We start from the raw sequence: 18,371 nt of genomic DNA, 5'->3' as shown, positions 1-18,371 counted from the left end.
TGCTAAAGGCAGCTGCAATACACCGCTTCCCACCTACATCTTTCTTCTTTGACGTCTCTATTATTAATTGAACAAATTGCAACAGATTCAGAAACTCAGATGTCCAGAATACTGTGTAATTATGCGATTAAAGCAGACTACTTATAGCTTGGATCGGGCTGGAAAAAAATGTCTGCTACAATGTCCGCACACCCGTCATCATACCGACGTTTTCAACAGGATACTTCGCGCAAAATTTTAAATTGCAATTTAGTAAACTACAAAGGCCGAATTGGCATGTGTTGCAATGTTAATATTTCATCATTGATATATAAACTATCAGACTGCGTGGTCGGTAGTAGTGGGTTTCAGTAGGCCTTTAATTATTTATTAATTGTTATAAAATTTGTGAATATGTAGCATCCACATTACTGATAACATTTAAATAATGTGGATTTGGTTCACTCGAATGAAACCCTCTTTAGTTTTCTCATCACTAATGTATCAATAGCATATGTATGTGTTGGTTAGTGTGTGTGTGTGTGTGTGTGTGTGTGTGTGTGTGTGCCACGTGTGTGTAGAGAGTGAAGGAGACAGCTCGTCAGTGCGAGGGTGGGAGGCGGCCCCTGTGAGGTGAGACGTGTAAGCTTGATGCCTGTAGTCGCGTTAGCCCAGATTAGGACATTTATCTGTGGGATCAGGCCGCGTTATTTGGGACCCTGCAGGCCACCACCTCTACACTTCTACCGCGCCACCGAGCTCCGTCCTCACAGCACCGTCACTCTCGCGCTGTAGTTTTCTTATTTTTTTGTCTTTTGGGAAAATAGCCCGAGGTTCTATTGACGCGTGTTGGCTCCTGTTCATGACCCCTCTTGACCTTTAGAGCCACTCAGTGGATGAAGGCTATCACAGCGTTTAACAAGGTGATGAAGGGGTCATTGACGGGGTGGGGTGGGTGGCTTGACACACTATATTGCCAAAAGTATTTGGCCACTGGAAGTGCCATCCCTTTCCTAACCCATAGGGTTCAATATGATGCCGGTCCACCTTTTGCAGCTATTACAGCTTCAAGTGTTCTGGGAAGGCTGTCCACAAGGTTGCGGAGTGTGTTTAGAGGAATTTTTGACCGTTCTTCCAGTAGCACATTGGTGAGGTCAATCAATCAATGTTTGTTTATATAGCCCTAAATCACAAGTGTCTCAAAGGGCTGCACAAACCACAACTACATCCTCGGTAGAGCCCTCATTAGGGCAATGTGACAGTGACAATGATGACTATGAGAAACCTGGGAGAGGACCACATATGTGGGCAATCCCCTCCTCTAGGGCAGTGGCCCCCAACCTTTTTGTATCTGCGGACCGGTCAACGCTTAAAAATTTGTCCCGCGGCCCGGGCAAGGGGGTGTCCTTTTTTTTTTTTTTCTTTGTCATGAAAAAGGGACGTTTTTGTAATGAAAAAGGGAGGTTTTTGTGCTTGGTGCACTAATTGTAAGTGTATATTGTGTTTATTATGTTGATTTAATTAAAAAAAAAAAAAAAAAGTAATAAAAAATTCTTCTGCGGCCCGGTACCAATCGGGCCGGTGGTTGGGGGCCACTGCTCTAGGGAGACCGAATGCAATGGATGTCGAGCGGGTCTTACATGATATTGTGAAAGTCCAATCCATAGTGGATCCAACATAACGGTGAGAGTTCAGTCTAAAGTGGATCCAATATAGTAGCGAGAGTCCCGTCCACAGTGGAGCCTGCAGGAAACCATCCCAAGCGGAGGCGGATCAGCAGCGCAGAGATGTCCCCAACCGATACACAAGCGAGCGGTCCATTCTGGTCCCGATTTTGGACAGCCAGTACTTCATCCATGGCCACCGAACCTGTGTCCCCCACTCCCCCTGTCCACAAGGGAGAGGGGGACAGAGGAGAAAAAGAAAAGAAACGGCAGATCAACTGGTCTAAAAAGGGGGTCTATTTAAAGGCTAGAGTATACAAATGAGTTTTAAGATGGGACTTAAATGCTTCTACTGAGGTATCATCTCTAACTGTTATCGGGTGGGCATTCCAGAGTACTGGAGCCCGCAGACTTTTTTTTGGGCTCTGGGAATCACTAATAAGCCGGAGTCTTTGCCGGGACATATGGTACAATACAATCGGCAAGATAGGATGGAGCTAGACCGTGTAGTATTTTATACGTAAGTAGTAAAGCCAGGGTGTAACCCGCCTTACGCCTGGATGCAGCTGGGATAGGCTCCAGCGACCCCAAAAAAAGGGACAAGCGGTAGAAAATGGATGGGTGGATAGTAAAACCTTAACACGCTGATGTTGGTCGAGAAGGCCCAGCTCTCAGCCTCCGTTGTAATTCTTCACAACGGTGTTCTATCGGGTTCAGGTCAGGAATTAACCTGAAATTTTTGAATGAAAAAAACCAGCTGTTCTAAATGTGTCCACTGGATGTCGCAATAGCAATTCTTTGTATCTTTGTAAATCAGGTGTGTCCAAAGTGCGGCCCGAGGGCCATTTGTGGCCCCCAGCTAATTTGTTAATGACCCCCGGCCCATTCTAGAAAAATACTACAATAAAAATTTTAACCATAAAAGAGTGTAATAAAAGAGTAAACAGTGACATGTTACAAGAAAAAGTTGCAGTGTTGACACTAATAACACAAAGCTGCCATGCGGACTGTTATTGACCTGCTGAAGGCTCCAATTAGTTCACTGGAACAATTTCACTTTCAAATATTTTGGAGAGATAATATTGCATTTTTTGTGCAAAACAAAGTTTTTTTTCACAAAAAGGGCATCAAACAAACAAAAAAGTATGAAAAAAATTATAAAATCTTATAATTAAGAGATCTACAGACTTAAACGTAAAAAAATATAAATATACATTTGGCTTATTTTTAACACTTATTATTTTTTTATTGTTATGAATTATTGACCTATTTAGGCTTCCAATTATTTCATGTCTTTTGGGGGAAAATGTTGCATAGTTTGTGTGTTTGCCATATAAATAAGGGTTTTGACATAAAGGCCATAAACATAAAAAACTAAATGTAAAAAAATGTTATAACGACAGACAGACCTGAAGTTGATCTCGAGATTCAAGCGTTAAATGAAAAAAAAAATAATTTATGACTTATTTCTAACATTTTTATGACTGAGACCCTTCCGGAGACCGAGGACCAAACTTGAGGAAAGACATAAAGGTAAAAAAACAACTATTGTATTGCTTTTAAAAAAGAAAAATATCAAAATGGCCCCCGCATACTTTGATTTTTCAGTCTGCGGCCCTCAGTGGAAAAAGTTTGGACACCCCTGTTGTAAATGATGCTACATATGTACAAAATAAACCACATGATGTAAGTACATCAGTCAAGGAAAATGATCAAACTACATAAATAACGTCCTGTAATTTGATTTTGATATTTTATTTTCATTTTGATGGAAAATTAACACTAATGATTTGACTGATAAACATCATCACATAATTTATTCATAAAACATGAATAACCACAAACTTCAAAAAAAAAAAAAAAGTTATGATTTGTACATTTTCTGAATGTGCTTGAAAGAAAACAATCTGAAGTTGTCTTTATTTTGAAGTTATCGTGCCGTGATTTTACCACTTGGAAGTAGATTTTTCTCCATGTGGATCTAAAATGAGTTTGACACCCCTGCTTTAAGGTATTTAGTCGAATCGACCTCAAATTTGGTACAGCCTTGTAGGGTTCTGGTAGGCACATGTGTGTGAATTTTGATCAAGAGTCCCGGATAAACATTTGTTAGTAGATTACTGTGCAATCTACTAATAAAAGTTTCAGTCAATCAATCAAAGCAGGGAATGGGCGGGACTTAGGCTCGAATTGTCCATAAGTTTTTGAGCATTTGTCTAAATCAGTGGTCCCCAACCACAGAAATAAAAAATAATATATATATACATATATTTTTTAATTATTAAATCAACCTAAAAAACACAATATATATATTATATATCAATATAGATCAATACAGTTTGCAGGGATACAGTCCATAAGAAAATGTCCAAAATGAATCATATGCAATCATTTGTAATGTAGAATAGTAATAGAATAGAAAAGAATGGACTTTATTGTCATTATATTTGCATGTAATGAGATTAACAAATATGGGATTAAAATAAATTACACATTAAGTAATAAATATAAAACTAAGAATTGAAATAAACAGACTACTATCCAATAAAAATAATAAGCAATCTTGTACAATATACAAAATAATCTACAACAGTGGTTCTCAAATGGGGGTACTTGAAGGTATGCCAAGGGGTACGTGAGATTTTTTAAAAAATATTCTAAAAATAGCAACAATTCAAAAATCCATTATAAATATTTTTATTGAATAATATATCAACAAAATATGAATGGAAGTTCATAAATTGCGAGAAGAAATGCGACAATGCTTTATTTAGTGTTGACAGCTAGATTTTTTGTGGACATGTTCCATAAATATTGATGTTAAAAATTTATTTTTTTGTGAAGAAATGTTTAGAATTAAGTTCATGAATCCAGATGGATCTCTATTACAATCCCCAAAGATTAAGTTGATGATCACTTCTATGTGTAGAAATCTTTATTTATAATTGAATCACTTGTTTATTTTTCAACAACTTTTTTTATTTTCATATCTTTTGTTCCAAATATTTCAAGAAAGACCACTACAAATGAGCAATATTTTACGCTGTTTTACAATTCAAAAAATCAGAAACTGATGACATAGTGCTGTATTTTTCTTATTTATCTCTTTTTTTCAACCAAAAATGCTTTGATTAGGGGGTACTTGAATTAAAAAAATGTTCACAGGGGGTACATCACTGAAAAAAGGTTGAGAACCACTGTTCTACAATATACAGAACAAGACAAGAGTATCGCAGTGATAACAATTGGTGTCGGATGTATTGCACTCGAAGGGTAATATTGTACAGTCGGGTATTATGGTTGGATGAATTATTTATTATAAGTTAGAGTTATAAGTAGTATGTATGAAGACTTGACTATCATGCTTTACATTACATTTACTGGATCCTTCAGAATGGTTACATTTTTTGGGGAGGGGATATGAATCATTACAAAAAGGACAAGTACCGGATGGTGATATCACTTACGCAACCCGTACCAATTTTCTAGTGTCATTTCCAGCCAGAAAATATCCATTAAACAAAGAAAATTTTTTTGCCATTCTAAAACCTTAATTCTAGCCTGATTTTGCCATCCCTTTACCACTTTTGACGTGTGTTTGGGATCATTGTCCTATTGGAACACCCAACTGCGCCCAAGACCCAACCTCCGGGCTGATGATTTTAGGTTGTCCTGAAGAATTTGGAGGCAATTCTCTTTTTTCATTGTCCCATTTACTCTCTGTAAAGCACCGGTTCCATTGGAAGCAAAACAGACACAGAGCATAATACTACCACCACCATGCTTGACGGTAGGCATAGTGTTCCTTGGTTCCTCCAAGCATATTTCATTTCATTTTTTATTTATCTCCTTCATTGATGTGCATGGACAATTATACCTCAATTAGAATTGGTATTGTGGCCAAACAGCTCCATTTTAGTTTCATCTGACCACAGAATTTTCCTCCAGAAGGTCTTATCTTTGTCCATGTGATCAGCAGCAAACTTTAGACGAGTCTTAAGGTGCCGCTTCTGGAGCAAGGGCTTCTTCCTTGCATGGTAGCCTCTCAGTCCATGACTGTGTGACAATGACACCTGCTTTTTGCTGTTAATTATTGGAAACTCAAGACAACCACAACATTACGTGTATATAAACTTTTGACCACCTCTTAAAATAGGTTACAGGTCACAAAACTTTCCTTTTTGGTTGCTGATGTATTCGTGGAGTGTGTAAGCATTTTTTTTAAACATTATGGATCGATTTAAAATTGGATTAGATAAGAATTGGGAATCGGGCTCCCTTCCTAGTAACACTACTAACTTTGAAAGTGTCAAACGATCCACCTTTGTGTTTTTTTTTTTTTAACAGTTTGTCATTGTCGGTACAACTTTGGTATTGTTTTTCCGTCCTACAACGGCACCGGACACAACCACGCCCCCTGTTTATGTTTGTATGCGTTGGCGTCCACATGTGGGGTCTTATTGTGAGTGGACTTACCAGGCTAGTCATGGGATTAGCGCTGAATCTCCCCCTGAAACTAGTGTCAGATTAACAGATACCCGTGTCTTCATAAACTGTACTAATATAGACATAAGCTGTGAGGAACCCCCCCCCCCCCCCCCCCCCTCCACCAATCCCCCCCATGGCTATCACCTCGCCCCTCCAAAACGCCCCCCTGTCCCAGCGCCTTCGACCATAGATTCAGGCCTCAGATCAATGTCCCCACTTATCGCCATCGAACGTCTTGGTGCGCTTCGGACCTCCCGTGAATCAGTCAATAAAAAAGTAAGAGGAAGATTAAAGTTGTCCAACATCGTGTTTCTACGAGTGGATCCTTCCAAAAAACGTCCTAAATCAATCCAAAATTAAATGTGGGCGATAACAGCAAGATTTAATCTGTTTTTTCAGTCGAAACTGCAGACACATAGACTCTATGTTCAACAATATCTAGCTAAATATGCAATGTATTCATCATAAAGCTTATATTTTAATTAATTTATCATTCCTATGTCGATTTCTTTATTTGGATATCATACTTTTTTCTTTTTTCTTTTATCACTGCATATGCTGTGTATGTTCCACATTTCTGATTGTTTCCGCTCCCTTATCAGAAAAGTGCGGTGCATTTCAACAATAGTAAGATTAAAAGACCTCTGCTTCTTCCTGCTTCTTTTCGGACATGTTGACTTGTAGTCATGCGATGTTGCTCACTGCAAGATGTTCCAAACCATGGCCGTCATGATTGCTTGCGTACATAAAAATAAAAAAAAATTCAAAAATTAAAGCTGCAAGCAGCGATGCCGTGACCGAAGCCCAGATAAGCGGTAAAAGATGGATGGATGGATTATTACACGGAGAAAAAGTTGTATACACGTGTAATACATCAGCCTCATAGTAATAACAGTTGTAAAGTGGCTTGGGCATTTTATAAGGATGCCTTGGTGTCGCCATTTTGAGACTCAAATGCATGGCGAATGTAATGCAGTTGTTGTATTGAAGTGGGAAAAGCAAACTTCCTGTTGATTTTAGTTGGGGGCGGTCAGAGTATGAAATATAGGTCTCAGTGAGACCTACATTGATGTTTTCGTTTAGTGTGTGTATGACAGTCCTATAGTTTTGTCTGAGCAGAAAGCCGCCATTTTGTGACAACAGCAGCAGCAGCGCAATGGTTCTTTGCGGGCTCATGGAATCCAAACCGGGGTAGTAATTAAAACTCTTTAACGTTTAATCAGAAGGGTTCAATCTATTTTCTTTGCTTATTTGAAGCCGAAACGACAAACGACCTCAGAGGAACTAATGTTTGAAAAAAAGTGACATTTTTTAGCCAACTTTTGTATTGAAGGTGGAATTGCAAACTTCCTGTTGATTTTAGCTGGGAGGTATGAGTGTATGAAATATAGGTCTAACTGAGACCTACTTAGTGTTTTTTTTTTTTCATGTTTCTACAGTGTTTCTACTGGAAGTTACAGACAGTTGTGTCTATGTTTTCTTCCTAGGGGGCGCTAGGTGGAATTGCAAACTTCCTGTTGATTTTAGCTAGGAGGTATGAGTGTATGAAATATAGGTCTAACTGAGACCTACGTAGTGTTTTTTTTTCCATGTTTCTACAGTGTTTCTACTGGAAGTTACAGACAGTTGTGTCTGTGTTTTCTTCCTAGGGGGCGCTAGAGCGCAGTTTTGGGTTTTGGTTTCTTTTGATTAGATCGCAATTTTCGCCAGTCCTGATGTGAGTTTTGAAGCATGTTAAGGGGGGCAAATTACAGCTCAAAGAGGCGGCGGAATAATAATAATAATAATAATAATAATAGTAATAATAAAACCTTAGAAATTCAATAGGGTCCTCTGTCCCAAAGGGACATCAATTCCTAAAAAGTCGCCGCGGTCTATTAGGGCAGTGGTTCTCACACGGGGGTACATGAAGGTATGACAAGGGGTACATGAGATTTTTTTTTAAATATTCTAAAAATACCAATAATTCAAAAATAATTTATAAATACATTTATTGAAAAATAGCTACATTTCAAAAATCTTTTATAAATATGTTTATTGAATAACACTTCAACAAAATATGAATGTAAATTCGAAAACTGTGAAAAAAACAAAAAAAACAATTCCCCCATGCTTTAACCCCTGCAGCCTATAATTCAGTGTTGACAGCTAGATTTTTTTGTGGATATGTTCCATAAATATTGATGTTAAAGATTTCTTTTTTTGTGAAGAAATGTTTAGAATTAAGTTCCTGAATCAAGATGGATCTTTATTACAATCCCCAAAGAGGGCACTTTAAGTTGATGATTATTTATAGGTGTATAAATCTTTAATTATAATTGAATCACTTGTTTATTTTTCAAGTTTTTAGTTATTTTAATATCTTTTTTTTCCAAATAGTTCAAGAAAGACCACTACAAACGAGCAATATTTTGCACTTTTATGCACTTTAATAAATCAGAAACTGATGACATAGTGCTGTATTTTACTTCTTTACCATTTTTTTTCTAACCAAAAATGCTTTGCTCTGATTAGGGGGTACTTGAATTAAAAAAATGATCACAGGGGGTACATCACTGAAAAAAGGTTGAGAACCACTGTATTAGGGCATCTGCAGCCATGTTGGGTCTGGTGTAGGCTTAGAGCGTAGACGCTGACACGTGCAAACAAACGTCTTTAATCTGAAGGTAAGGAAAAAACACAGATGAACAGAGGTGGAAAATCAGGGGGTGGCGGCAGACAGACACAAACTGTGGAGGCGGATGAGGAGGAGGAAGCGAGGGATGAGGAGGGGATTAAGGTGGTCGATACTTTGGCTTCTCTCCCAGACTGAGTGATGACACTAAATCTGTTAATTCATTCCCCCTCTTGCACCCTCCTTAAGACCCCTTTTTCCCGCGCCTCTCCCTCTTTCTCAAACGTATTCATAACATATCCGACAAATTTGAGCACACCCCTAAAATGTCAGTGACCCTTTTTTTTTTTTACACAAACCCAAAGCCAGTGAAGTTTGCACGTTATGTAAATAGTAAATAAAAACAGAATACAATAATTTGCAAATCATTTTCAACATATATTCAATTGAATAGACTGCAAAGACAAGATATTTAATGTTCAAACTGAAAAACAACTTTTTTTTTGTTGCAAACTTAGACTGATGACAGCAACAAATTGCAAAAAAGTTGGCACAGGGGCATTTTTACCAGTGTGTTACATGGCCTTTCCTTTTAAAGGCCTACTGAAATGAGATTTTCTTTTTTAAACGGGGATAGCAGGTCCATTCCATGTGTCATACTTGATCATTTCGCAATATTTTTTTTGCTGAAAGGATTTAATAGAGAACATTGACGATAAAATTTGCAACTTTTGGTCGCTAATAAGAAAGCCTTGCCTTTACCGGAAGTAGCAGACAATGTGCACGTGACGCCACGGGTTGTAGGGCTCCTCACATCCTCACATTGTTTATAATCATATCCTCCAGCAGCAAGAGCTATTCGGACCGAGAAAGCGAAAGATTTGTGGATGAGGAAAGTCAGAGTGAGGCACTTAAAAAAAAAAAAGCGACGGCTCCGGCAGTGGTAGCGTTTCAGATGTAATTAGACACATTTACTAGGATAATTCTGGAAAATCCCTTATCTGCTTATTGTGTTAATAGTATTTTAGTGAGATTGTAAAGTCATACCTAAAAGTCGGATGGCTGCGGTGAACGCCGGTGTCTCTGAGAGAAGCCGATGAGGAGCCAAGATCACAGCTGCCTTTTTGACAGCTACAGGAGGAGGTTCCATAATCCACTGAAGTCTCCGGTAAAAGCCGACTTAATATCACAATTTTCCCATCCAAAACTTGCTGGTTGACGTAGAGAAACATGTTCGCTTGACTGCTCTGTGTTAAAGCTTCACAACAAACAAACACCGGCTGTGGGTGGTAAAGGCAGCTGTAATACACCGCTTTCCACCAACAGCATTCTTCTTTGACGTCTCCATTATTAATTGAACAAATTTGCAAAAGATTCAGCAACACAGATGTCCAAATCACTGTGTAATTATGCGATGAAAAGAGATGACTTTTAGCCGTAAGTGGTGCTGGGCTAATATGTCCGCTACGACCCGAGACGTCACGCGCACGCGTCATAATTCCACGACGTTTTCAACAAGAAACTCCGCGGGAAATTTAAAATTGTAATTTAGTAAACTAAAAAGGCCGTATTGGCATGTGTTGCAATGTTAATATTTCATCATTGATATATAAACTATCAGACTGCGTGGTCGGTAGTAGTGGGTTTCAGTAGGCCTTTAACAACACTCGGTAAAGGTTTGGGAACTGAGGAGAGCAATTTTTGAAGCTTTTCAGGCGGAATTCTTTCCCGTTCTTGCTTGATGTACAGCTTAAGTTGTCTTGTGGTATTTTAGCCTTCATATTGCGCCACACATTTTCTATGGGAGACAGGTTTGGAGTACAGGCAGGCCAGTCAAGTACCCGCACTCTTTTTGCTATGAAGTTAAGTTTGAGTTAAAGTACCAATAATTGTCAGACACACACTAGGAGTGGCTAAATTACCCTCTGCATTTGACCCATCCCCTTGTTCACCCCCTGGGAGGTGAGGGGAGCAGTAAGCAGCAGTGGTGTCCACGCCCGGGAATCATTTATGGTGATCTAACCCCCAATTCCAACCCTTGATGCTGAGTGCCAAGCAGGGAGGCAATGGGTCCCATTTTTATAGTCTTTGGTATAACTAGGCCGGGGTTCACAACCTACCGATCTCAGGGCGGACACTCTTACCACTAGGCCATTGTTGTAACACCTCATTGTCTTGCTGAAATAAGCAGGGGCGTCCAGGATAACGTTGCTAGGATGGCAATATACGTTGCTCCAAAACCTGTATGTACCTTTCAGCATTAATGGTGCCTTCACAGATGTGTAAGTTACCCATGCCTTGGGCACTAATGCACCCCCATACCATCACAAATAATGTCTTTTTAAACTTTGCGCCTATAACAATCCTGATGGTTCTTTTCCTCTTTGGTCCGGGGGACACAACGTCTACAGTTTCCAAAAACAATTTGGAATGTGGATTTGAAAGGACCACAGAACGCTGTTCCACTTTGCATCAGTCCATCTTAGATGAGCTCGGGCCCAGTGAAGCCGGCGGCGTGTCTGGGTGTTGTTGATAAATGGCTTTCGCTTTGCATAGTAGAGTTTTAACTTGCACTTACAGATGTAGTGACAAACTGTGGTTACTGACAGTGGTTTTCTGAAGTGATCCCAAGCCCATGTGGTGATATCTTTTTCACACTGATGTCGGTATTTGATGCAGTACCGCCTGAGGAATCCAAGGTCACGGGCATTCAATGTTGGTTTTCAGCCTTGCTGCTTAAGTGCAGTGATTTCTCCAGATTCCCTGAACCTTTTGATGATATTACGGACTGTAGATGGTGAAATCCCCAAATTCCTTGCAATAGCTGGTTGAGAAATGTTGTTCTTAAACAGTTTGTTCACAAAGTGGTGACCCTCGCCCCATCCTTGTTTGCGAATTACTTAGCATTTCATGGAAGCTGCTTTTATATCCAATCATGGCACCCACCTGTTCTCAATTAGCCGGTTCACCTGTGGGATGTTCCAAATAAGTGTTTGATGAGCATTCCCTCAACTTTCTCCGTCTTTTTTGCCACTTGTGCCAGCTTTTTTGAAACATGTTGCTGGCATCAAATTCCAAATGAGCTAATATTTGCCAAAAATAACAAAGTTTACAAGTTGGAACATTAGTTAAAAGGGATTTGCAAATCATTGTATTCTGTTTTTATTTACCATTTACACAACGTGCCGACTTTACTGGTTTTGAATGCCCACCATATCGGGAATCATTCAACGCTCGCAATGTGATTTATCAAGACTAAAACTGTTTTGCGTCTATATTTAACACGTTTGAAATGTGCGCTAAACTTGTGCAATCACGCACACATGGCCGCGAAAAAGGAGGCGATCGCACTGCAAAGACTGAAGATTGAAAGAGAGACAAGCGGTAGAAAAGGGACGGGATGGATGGATGATTCCGTCTGTGTGCTTGGCAACATTCTTGAATTGTCAGAAATGATTGATAAATATACAAACCCCGTTTCCATATGAGTTGGGAAATTGTGTTAGACGTAAATATAAACAGAATACAAGGATTTGCAAATCCTTTTCAACCCATATTGAGTTGAATATGCTACAAAGACAACATATTTGATGTTCAAACTGATAAACATTTTTTTTTGTTGCAAATAATCATTAACTTTAGAATTCGATGCCAGCAACACGTGACAAAGAAGTTGGGAAAGGTGGCAATAAATACTGATAAAGTTGAGGAATGCTCATCAAACACTTATTTGGAACATCCCACAGGTCTGCAGGCTAATTGGGAACAGGTGGGTGCCATGATTGAGTATACATGCAGCTTCCATGAAATGCTAACTAATTCACATACAAGGATGGAGCAAGGGTCACCAATTTGTAAGCAAATGGTCGAACAGTTTAAGAACAACATTTCTCAACGAGCTATTGCAAGGAATTTAGGGATTTTACCATCTACAGTCTGTAAAATCATCAAAAGGTTCAGAGAATCTGGAGAAATCACTGCACGTAAGCGATGATATTACGGACCTTTGACCCCTCAGGCGGTACTGCATCAAAAACCGACATCAGTGTGTAAAGGATGTCACCACACGGGCTCAGGAACACTTCATAAAACCACTGTCAGTAACTACAGTTGGTCGCTACATCTGTAAGTGCAAGTTAAAACTCTACTATGCAAAGCGAAAGCCATTTATCAACAACACCCAGACACGCCGCCGGCTTCACTGGGCCCGAGCTCATCTAAGATGGACTGATGCAAAGTGGAACAGCGTGGTGTCTTCCGGAACAAAGAGGAAATTAACCATCCGGATTGTTATAGGTGCAAAGTTCAAAAGCCAGCATCTGTGATGGTATGGGGGTGTATTAGTGCCCAAGGCATGGGTAACTTACACATCTGTGAAGGCACCATTAATGCTGAATGGTCCATACAGGTTTTGGAGCAACAATTGTTGTCACCCAAGCAACGTTATCATTGACGCCCCTGCTTATTTCAGCAAAACAATGCCAAGCCACGTGTTACAACAGCATGGCTTTGTAAGAAAAGTGTGCGGGTACTTTCCTGGCCCGCCTGCAGTCCCGACCTGTCTCCCATCGAAGATGTGTGGCGCATTATGAAGCGTAAAATACAACAGCGGAGAACCCGGACTGTTGAACGACTTAAGCTCTACATAAAACAAGAATGGGGAAAGAATTCCACTCTCAAAGTTTCAACAATTAGTTTCTTCAGTTCCCAAACGTTTATTGAGTGTTGTTAAAAGAAAAGGTGATGTAACACAGTGGTGAACATGCCCTTTCCCAACTACTTTGACACGTGTTGCAGCCATGAAATTCTAAGTTAATTATTATTTGCAAAAAAACAAAGTATGAGTTTGAACATTAAATATCTTGTCTTTGTAGTGCATTGAATTGAATATTGGTTGAAAAGAATTTGCAAATCATTGTATTCCGTTTATATTTACATCTAACACAATTTCCCAACTCATATGGAAACGGGGTTTGTATAACATGTTTTTTTTGTGCCTACCAAAGCGTCGTTAAAAGTGACACGCACTACCAACTGCCACAAACCAATTGCAGCTGGACAAGCTGTACACTGACTACTCTAAGTACGTCAATTTCTATAGTTTTGTGACAAAATGTAATAAAACACTCGCTGCGATGCGAGTGCTGTACATTTGGGCGATACCGCTTCTGTATATTGAATGTACTGACGTCATCCGCCATCCACATCGGGGACCCTATCAACGGTTCCCATGACAACCGGACAGAGTAGCTCACATATGACCTTTCGTAGACGCGCGGCGGTAACCGCATTCAATTAATCGGCATCCTCTAACTGCAGCCTGTTTTCCTGAGTCATGCCCCAGCCGTGGCACGACTTTCCTCCTCCACTGCGTACACAGACACAGGCGCCCCCTCCTGGACGGAAAGCCTCAGTTCAACAACAGGATGTTTGATGGTATTTGATACGTTCAATCAGGTCAAGCACAATCTCCCTGAAATCGTGTGCGGGGTATGACGGAGGTTGTGCAAATGGCACGGTGCACGTGACTTAAAAAAAAAAAAAAAAGCCCACATCCATTTATTTTCTCCTCCTCTCTTCCTCTGCCCACACATGTTCTCCATCCAGCCAGCTCCTGTTTTTCCCTCGGCCTTGATGTGATCATGTTGCCTGGTAACGGCCCAAAGAGCGACGAGGAAAGAGGAGGATGTGTTGCGGTGCTTCCCGTGTGATGATGATGATGATGATGGCGGTGGTGGCGTTTGCATCATCTGCAGGATGATGACTTCCTCTTTAAAAAGTATGTCATGCCTATTCAGAAGTGTTTATAAACTTGCTGCAATTACTCCTATCACTCCTGTTTCCCCCACAATGCACTGCAAAACTATATTTACCTGCTTTTTTTTATTGGCGTTTATTCATCTGTAGAAAGGCTTGTGTGTGGGTGGAACTAAACAAGATGCTGTCAGTTAATTTCTCGATTTGTTTGTAGTAGACCTATTTCCATTGGTTAGAACTGCTTCTCTTGGAACTTGTCGAAAGAGTTACTTTTTTCCGGATTATAGATTCTTTTTTCCCCCCAATGCTTTAAACCAGGGGTCACCAACCTTTTTGAAACCAAGAGCTACTTCTTAGGTACTGATTAATGCAAAGGGCTACCAGTTTGATACACACTTAAATAAATTGCCAGAAATAGCCAATTTGCTCAATTTACCTTTAATAAATAAATATATGTCTATAAAAAAAATTGGTATTTCTGTCCGTCATTCCGTCGTACATTTTTTTTCCTTTTACGGAAGGTTTTTGTAGAGAATAAATGATGAATATAAAACTTAATTGAACGGTTTAAAACAGGAAAAAAAAGAAAATTAAATTTTGAAACAGTTTATCTTCAATTTCGACTCTTTAAAATTCAAAATTCAACCGAAAAAAATGAAGAGAAAAACTAGCTAATTCGATTATTTTTGAAAAAATTAAAAAAAATAATTTATGGAACATCATTAGTATTTTTTCCTGATGAAGATTAATTTTAGAATTTTGATGACATGTTTTAAATAGGTTAAAATCCAATCTGGACTTTGTTAGAATATATAACAAATTGGACCAAGCTATTTTTCTAACAAAGACAAATCATTAATTCTTCTAGATTTTCCAGAACAAAAATTTTAAAAGAAAGTCAAAAGACTTTGAAATAAGATTTAAATTTGATTCTAAAGATTTGCTAGATTTTCCAGCATTATTTTTTTGAATTTTAATCATAAGTTTGAAGAAATATTTCACAAATATTCTTCGTTGAAAAAACAGAAGCTAAAATGAAGAATTAAATTAAAATGTATGTATTATTCTTTACAATAAAAAAAAAATACTTGAACATTGATTTAAATTGTCAGGAAAGACGGGGAATGAATTTAAAAGGTTAAAAGGTATATGTGTTTAAAAATCTTAAAATCATTTTTAAGGTTGTATTTTTTCTCTAAAATTGTCTTTCTGAAATTTAAGAGAAGCAAAGTACAAAAATAAATGAGTTTATTTAAACAAGTGAAGACAAGTCTTTAAAATATTTTCTTGGATTTTTTAAATTCTCTTTGAGTTTTGTCTCTCTTAGAATTAAAAAATGTCAAGCAAAGCGAGACCAGCTTGTTAGTAAATAAATAAAATGTAAAAAATAGAGGCAGCTCACTGGTAAGTGCTGCTATTTGAGCTATTTTTAGAACAGGCCAGCGGGCTACTCATCTGGTCCTTACGGGCTACCTGGTGCCCGCGGGCACTGCGTAGGTGACCCCTGCTTTAAACACTGCGGCCTATAAAATGGTGCTAGTAATTTATTGATTTTTATTTGCATGTTTTGCGCCCAACAAATAGTTTTTATATTACACAAACAGACACTAATTGCCCATTGTCCACACAGTGGTGTGTTCTTAAACACACGCCGGGAAGCGAGGGGAAAAAATGACGTTAAACCAAATGCTTGGCTCCGTTTACTCCGAGGGAAACTCTCCGGAGCAAAGTCCGTTTAGCTCGTCCGCCATGATTATCAAGCAAAACACTGCTAGTGCGTGTCCGCCTGACTTTGTGTTGCCGAAAATGCAATATTAAATGACATTTTTTCGGTATCTAAAAAATTAGACGTCGGGAATTTTATCACAAATTATCATTATACCGTTTCCTGTTACATCCCTCGTCCATTAACAAGTAAAAAGTCAAGGGCGGTCACGGCATGTTCTTGCCGCAAATGTTGGTCAGTTTTTTTTTGCGTTACGGCGAAAAATGAGGGCGGTCGTGTCAGTTGCGGCGGTTGAAAATCAAGCCCTGTAATAGTATTGTTGGAAACAATATTGTAATAATATTTCTTGACCTAAAGACAGCGCAAACCAAATTGTGTACCCCAACCGAAAAGTACCTCATGGTGGAACGTAGCTTTATAGGAAAGTCACCAAGTGATGTCACCTGTGGTTAATTGGGGCATGGCGTCTATTAGAAGGGAGGTCACTATTTGAGGGAAATACGGTACATGAGGATGAAGAATGTAGAGATTACTTAAAGTCCTACTGAAACCCACTACCTCCGACCATGCAGTCTGATGGTTTATATATCAATGATGAAATATTAACATTGCAACACATGCCAATACGGCCTTTTTAGTTTACTAAATTGCAATTTTAAATTTCGCGCAAAGTATCCTGTTGAAAACGTCGCGGTATGATGTCGCGTGCGCGTGACGTCTTGGATTGTAGCGGACATTTTTTTCCAGCCCGATCCCAGCTATAAGTAGTCTGCTTTAATCGCATAATTACACAGTATTCTGGACATCTGTGTTGCTGAATCTTTTGCAATTTGTTCAATTAATAATGGAGACGTCAAAGAAGAAAGATGTAGGTGGGAAGCTGCGTGTTGCAGCTGCCTTTAGCAACACAAACACAGCCGGTGTTTCCTTGTTTACATTCCTGAAGGTGAAGCTTTTACTATGGAACAGAGCGGTCAAGCGAACAATGTTTCTGAATTGTGGTAATAAGTCGGCTCTTACCGTGGACATGTTAAAGAGGCAGTTGCGACTCTCTTGCCTCCTCCGCGGCTTCCCTCAGAGACACTGGCGGTCGCCACACCCCTCTGACTTTCAGGTACGACAGTATAATCTCACTACAAGACTAGTACAACAATAAGCAGATAAGGGATTTTCCAGAATTATCCTAGTAAATGTGTCTAATAACATCTGAATCGCTCCAACTGCCCTGTCTTTTTTTTTTCTCCTTGTCTTTCACTCTCACTATCATCCACAAATCTTTCATCCTCGCTCAAATTAATGGGGAAATCGTCGCTTTCTCGGTCCGAATCGCTCTCACTGCTGGTGGCCATGATTGTAAACAATGTTCAGATGTGAGGAGCTCCACAACCCGTGACGTCACGCGCACATCGTCTGCTACTTCCGGTACAGGCAAGGCTTTTTTATTAGCGACCAAAAGTTGCGAACTTTATCGTCGATGTTCTCTACTAAATCCTTTCAGCAAAAATATGGCAATATCGCGAAATGATCACGTATGACACATAGAATGGACCTGCTATCCCCGTTTGCATAAGAAAATCTAATTTCAGTAGGCCTTTAGCAGTAAAAAGTCCGCCTTAAAAATGTGTGTTTCTGGCTTTGATCTACACTGGATGGCTGCATCCCAACTTGTTTCTGACGCATTACAGCAGAAATGGAGAAAAGGTCAGGGCATGGTTGCTAATGACAACACGCAGGGCTGCTTTTCTATTCCAAAATTGTGCGTGTGTGTGTGTGTGTGTGTGTGTGTGTGTGTGTGCGTGTGTGTCGAGCGGCTGCATCTACCTCTATTTGTAAGGCTCAGTCGCCCCCTGCTGTTTTTCTTTCTTTCTTTCTTTCTTTTTTTTTTGCATTCTTCGGCTTGTGGATGGAAATATGGTTGCCATGCCAACAGATGGGGGGGGGGGATCCTTTCTGTTGAGTATATTTAGCATCCACCTGTGAGGGTGAAAATCAAAGCAGCCGCTTACACGCTTGTAAGTCATTAGCGCCTCAGATGTATGTTTGTCACCTTTTTTCTAACGTAAATGGACTAATTAGAGGCGGATAATGTGATCATTTGCAACTTATAAGCGGCCATTTGCAGCTGCTATTGTGGTTTGGCTGT

General features: G+C 39.4%; 1 long non-coding RNA gene across 1 annotated transcript in view; it reads left to right on the top strand.

The window, feature by feature from the left end:
* LOC133543644 (uncharacterized) overlaps nucleotides 1-14,890 on the top strand; it is an 80,288-nt gene extending 65,398 nt beyond the window's left edge. Inside the window, exon 4 of the long non-coding RNA XR_009804436.1 lies at nucleotides 14,353-14,890. This is a non-coding gene — a long non-coding RNA (uncharacterized LOC133543644). The remainder of the gene's footprint in view (nucleotides 1-14,352) is intronic.
* The last annotated feature ends 3,481 nt before the right edge of the window (nucleotides 14,891-18,371 follow it).

Source organism: Nerophis ophidion, linkage group LG26, assembly GCF_033978795.1.
Source record: "Nerophis ophidion isolate RoL-2023_Sa linkage group LG26, RoL_Noph_v1.0, whole genome shotgun sequence".
Taxonomy (NCBI): Eukaryota; Metazoa; Chordata; class Actinopteri; order Syngnathiformes; family Syngnathidae; genus Nerophis; species Nerophis ophidion.
This window is presented reverse-complemented; position numbering and strand designations above follow the sequence as displayed.